We start from the raw sequence: 6,000 nt of genomic DNA on the forward strand, positions 1-6,000 counted from the left end.
TTATCACATTGCTGTTTGTGGGAGCTTGCTGTGCACAAATTAGCTGCTGAATGTCTTACATTACAGCAGTGACCACTTTAAAAGTTGTAAAGCACTTTGGGATGTCCTGTGGTCATGAAAGGTGCTATATATAAATGCAAGTCTTTACTAATCCTGAGCTACGCTACTGCATGTGACCAGTGAATTTGTATAATGTAATGTATCTTTCATAGCACAATTCAGAGGAGAAAACACAGTTATGCTGATGGACTTGTCAACACTTGCTTATTCAACAATACTACCAATAAAATGAAAGCAAAATGCTGTGGATGCTGGAAATCTGAACCAAAAACAAAGTGCTGGAAATACACAGCAAGTCTGGCACCATCTATGGAGAGAGAAACAGTTAATGTTTCAGGTTGATTACTTTTCGCTGGAAGAAGTTACCAGTTTTTAAGCATAGGAACTAGAGGCGGCCATTCAGGCCCTCAAGTCTGTTCCACCATTCAATTTGATCATGACTAATCTGTAACTTAATTCTGTCAACCCATCTTGATTCCATAATCCTTAATACACTTGCATAACTATCAATCTCGGTTTTGAAATTTTCAATTGACCCTCAGCTTCAACAGCTTTTTGGGGGAGAGAGTTCCAGATTTCCATTACACCTTGTGTGAAGAAGTGCTTCCTGACATCACCCCTGAACTGCCTAGTTCTCATTGCAAGGTTATGTCCCCCTATTCTGGACTCCCTCCACCAGAGGAAAAAAATTCTTTCTATCTATGCTGTCAAATTATTTGATTATCTTAAACACCTCAATTAGATCACCTCCTAATTTTCTTTATTCAAGGAAATACAACCTGTCTATGCAACCTGTCCTCATAATTAAACCCTTCTAGTCCCAGTATCATTCTGTGAATCAGCACTACACACCCTCCAGGACCAATATATCCTTCCTAAGTTGCAGTGCCCAGAACTGACACACTGTTCCAGGTGGGATCTGACCAGAGCTCTGCACAACTTTAGCATAACTTCCACCCCTTTGTATTGCAGCCCCCTTGAGATACAGTGCAGAGCCAGAGAAAAAGTGGAAGGGGAAGGAAAAGAAAAAAGGTGAAGATCTGTGAGAGGGTGGAGGACAAGTGTGATTAAATGACAAAAGGGATGATGGTGCACGGGAGCGAGGAAATGAACTAGCTGCCATGGTTGCTGATATAAGTCACTGAACTCCGAAAATAACTCGTTATATGAGGCAGACATGTTTGTTGACTAACTGATTGGAATAGTATGTGCAGTAATGAGAATCATTCTGTAAATGATGCAATGCAAGACTGCAAATGCCAGATATATGCAATGTGTGATGGAAACCAGACCTGCCAAAATGCGACATATTAATTTCATCATATGGAACATTATTTTTGAACTGTTACTGGACATTGAAATAACTTATTTAAAAAGACCACAACAGTGGCTGAAAACATGGCTGCACATTTGCATTCTAAAAGACAGTTGCATGAAGAGACAATGGGAGTGCCTCCCTGATTCAATTAGCCAGATGTATTTTGTCAGCAGTGATGATCAAGAGACATTGAGAGTCATTGAGCCAGCATTCCACCACCACCAACCACCCCCCCCCCCCCCCCCCGCAACTGAGAGTGTCTGGTAAACTTGGAGGAATCCACAAATCTCACAGGCAAGGCTGCTATAAACAAGGAGCTAGTCACATCACTGGTGGCCAACCTGGGGGCTTTTTTGAATTGTGCCTGATACAGAACAGTTTGAGAAGAGACTGCAACTGAACTTCAAGAAGAGAGCATCTCTCTGTCTCTCACGCAAAGTTCCAGGGACCCACGGAAGTAACTTAAGCCTCAAGACAGAAGAGCAGCAAAACAACTTTGAAAGTGTGCACTGACCCCAACGAGAACTGCAAGACTTAACTTCAATCAAAGACTTTACATCCAAGCTAAAACCAGGAACTGAACTCCAGCTATTACTTCGAACCTTTCCCCTTCTTTCTCCTCCTCTGTCTCTATTTGCATGGGTGTTTATCGCGTATGCATGTTAGCATGGTCACGTCATGTATTTTTAGTAGTTTTATCTGAATTAGAGTGTTAAGGTTAGTAAACTTACACCTTTCTTGTTTAAATCTGTGAAAACCTGCCTGGTTGATTTCTTTGTAATTAGAGAGCAGTGAGCAGGGACTCACAGGGGAAGCTAAAAACACTGTTTTTAAAAATTAAACCCTGTTACGGCCAAACCAGGAAAAGGCTGAGAGGGGAGCCCTAGACTCCTGCCTCACCTGGTCGTAACAAATGAAAAACATGTTGGGTATGCACTGCTGGCCAGTCACCATCTTAAACAGAAACATTGTGGGTGTAACCCTTTATCGAAACTCATCCAGTGTCCCTTACTGGTGGGAGTATCCAGTGCAGGCAGTGTTACCTTGGCTCCATTACAAGCATTCACACATCGGGGTCAGAAGGTGTAATGAGTTCTTTATGTTGTCTGTTGCAACATAAATGAGATGCGTGGAGTTATGCTGCAGATATCTAACAGGTTTATTAACAGCTTTTAACAGCTAAACAAGTATATACAGTACAGAGAAAACTATTTACAGAACCTTCCTCACAGTGTCACAGTTGTAGAGTGACCCTGGCTTGTGTCACATGACTACATCCTGCTACTTAGCTCATTAGCATACAGAGATCTTGAAAGGAACTTCACTCTTAAGGCGATCATACAACATCCCCTTTGTTTCCAAAGATAAGTCTCGTATGCTGAAAGTAAAAACATATAAAATTAGATAACATCAAAATTAGTTATACGGGATAGAGATTATAAAATTTACAGGTAAAAGAGTAGGGATTGTGAAATTTACAAGTGCAGAGGCTTAAAAGTCCACATATTTTGGTGATTTGACAACTCTTGCTCAGGGAATCTGTGTCTCATCCGTTGCTTTTTCTTTTCTGAAGTTCCTCTCTCTCTGCATTCAGTTTCTGATGCTCTGCCTTCAGCCTGCTAATATACTCTGTTGATTTTCTCAAGTGACCACTTTTGAGGCCTTGTTACTGTTGGAAAGTTCTGGCACCTTAACTCGAAGAGCCAATAGACAATTCTTCAACTCATTCCTCCTCTGCCTCTTCAGGACATTGCGTGTCCTTTGCCTCTCCTCATCCTCTGTGTCTGAAGACCTGTGGCTCAGGGTCAAAGACTTGTTGGGGTGGAGTACTTGGCCGTATGGAGGTACCTGTCCATTCTGGCTCTTTTTGGTGCTGGCAATTCTCTGGAAAGCAGAGGTGAGGGCATAGCATTGTTGTGCGGTTGTTGGGTTTCCAGACTGCGTCGTTTGATGCTGGCCAGAGTCTGCAAGGGGGTTCTGGTCCTTTGAAATTTCTCCTTGGCAATGCTCCCCAATGCCAGCCTTTGCTTCTTCCGAAGCGCTGGAGCGCGAGGAAACACTGCCTGTTGACAAAGAACTTTCACCCTCTGAATTTGGATCTTCATTCCCTCGGTGTGGCATCTGTGAGAAGGGGCTGATACTCTCCAAACCAGAACCACTGAGATTCTGGAAGAACTGTGACTCAACCTCAGACATCAGGGGCTGGACACATGGAGTGCATCCTCTCTAAGGTGCAGTACGGCATCACCTTTGAAGTCTCCTATGGTGTTGAACCTGTCTGGGTGCATTTGTTGTTAGCCCTGAACTGACTCAATGCGGGTACCCTCGGTCTCTTCTGCTGTAGTGGGTACCTTGGTGACCCTGTGGATGGTTGCAATGTTGAGGTCCTTACACACTGGTAGTCCTGCCACTGCTGGTCCGCCCATGTCTACCAGGTAAATTATTTGTGGGTTCCATGCCGACTTGCCATAGCTGTATTGCATTGTTAGTGTGCCACTACAAGGGATGGGTGACCCATTGTATGCAGATAACTTTGCAGTTATCAGTTGTATCATTAATTTCCAATGACTCTGATACATATCCTTCATGATTTGGACTGGTAGGATGTCTGCACTCTCTCCGGTGTCAATATTAGTCCTGAGTGTATGTTTGCTAGCTTTGTTTGGGCACATGATGTTAATAGTGGCAAAAGCTTCCAGTTGTTTGACTTCATCAACATAATGTGTCATGTTCACAATGTGAAACGCCTGCTTGTCTTCTGGCTGAGAATGGCTTCGCTCTGGGTCTTGTCTCAGGTCTGTTTCGCTGTGGACTTCATGTATCAGCTTGCGTTTACGCAGGTCTCTGGAGCTCTCCTTGCTGCTGTTGTTGCTCCGGCCTTCTGTTTGCCTGTGTCCTACTGTGACTCCTGGCTGCATCTTTGGAGCCAATTCTTGAATAGGCGGGCCCGGTGTCCTTTTGCAGCACATGCCTTGCACAGATCTTGAAAATGCAGGACAGCTTCACAGTTCACACTTACCACACAGCTTGCTTTGCTTTTTGCGACCAGGTTATGGTGCCGATACTGTTGGCTGCACAAGTGCTCGCAGATGCTGTTGTCCAGCTACAATGGCTTCATATTTCCTGCCATCTTCTAGCAGCGCATCAATGCTGTGACCTGCTTTGTTCCCCAAGAGGTCTTTCTGAAATGCTTCAATAGATGTCGAGACAATCACCAGCTCCATTAGCCACTCCGACAGCTCAGTTTCTGAAAAATCGCATTACTATGGCATCTACTGACAAACTGATCTATTGATTCTTGTGGCTGTTGCCGGTAGAACATCAATTCCAGGCAGTGAATTCAAAAATTCACTCTTAAATGGAGCTGATCTTTTAACCCTTTCCATAAGAGTGGCACAGTGGTGCAGTGGTTAGCACTTCAGCCTCACAGCTCCAGCAACCCGTGTTCGATTCTGGGTACTACCTGTGCGGAGTTTGCAAGTTCTCCCTGTGACCGCATGGGTTTCCACCGGGTGCTCCCGTTTCCTCCCATAGCCAAAGACTTGCAAGTTTTTAGGTAAATTGGCCATTGTAAATTGCCCCGAGTGTAGGTAGGTGGTAGGAGAATGTGGGATTACTGTAGGATTAGTATAAATGGGTGGTTGTTGGTCAGCACAGACTCGGTGGGCCGAAGGGCCTGTTTCAGTGCCGTATCTCTAAATAAAATAAATATCTTTGCAGGATCTTTCTGGTCCGCTTCAGATAATCCAGAAGTATAGATTCTGTATAATCCCTCATTTCCAACTGCTATCAATATTTTTAGAGCTTGCTTCTCTGGTTCTACAATCTACATCCCCAGCTTGTACACACTACTGAGTCAGCGGCACTTGAGATGGCTTGGCCATGTGAGCCGCATGGAAGATGGCAGGATCCCCAAAGACACATTGTACAGTGAGCTCGCCACTGGTATCAGACCCACCGGCCGTCCATGTCTCCGCTTTAAAGACGTCTGCAAACGCGACATGAAATCCTGTGACATTGATCACAAGTCATGGGAGTCAGTTGCCAGCATTCGCCAGAGCTGGCGGGCAGCCATAAAGACAGGGCTAAAATGTGGCGAGTCAAAGAGACTTAGTAGTTGGCAGGAAAAAAGACAGAGGCGCAAGGGGAGAGCCAACTGTGCAGCAGCCCCGACAAACAAATTTCTCTGCAGCACCTGTGGAAGAGCCTGTCACTCTAGAATTGGCCTTTATAGCCACTCCAGGCACTGCTTCACAAACCACTGACCACCTCCAGGTGCGTATCCATTGTCTCTCGAGATAAGGATGCCCAAAAGAAAAAAGAAAAAAAGGTCTGTGAAGCATAATTACATTCTTTGTTTAAAAAGTTTGAACTCGGATAGGATATCAATGGCTTTCCAGTTCATGCTGGGAAATTTGATATCCATATTTCTGCTCTTCTTTTGCTTAAAACTTGCTTTAAGACTTGTTCTATGACTCTGCTCTGTTTCCCCTTTATGAAACTGTTATTTAGACTGGCTGCTTTGAGCAGAGGCAGGTGTATTGCAGTGCTCTCTGTTTATTTTGCTTGCAGCATTTGAACTTGTCTGTTTGCACAGTTGTTCAATAGGCAGTTCAGTTGCT

This window comes from Heterodontus francisci, chromosome 16, assembly GCF_036365525.1.
Source record: "Heterodontus francisci isolate sHetFra1 chromosome 16, sHetFra1.hap1, whole genome shotgun sequence".
In the NCBI taxonomy this organism is placed as follows: Eukaryota; Metazoa; Chordata; class Chondrichthyes; order Heterodontiformes; family Heterodontidae; genus Heterodontus; species Heterodontus francisci.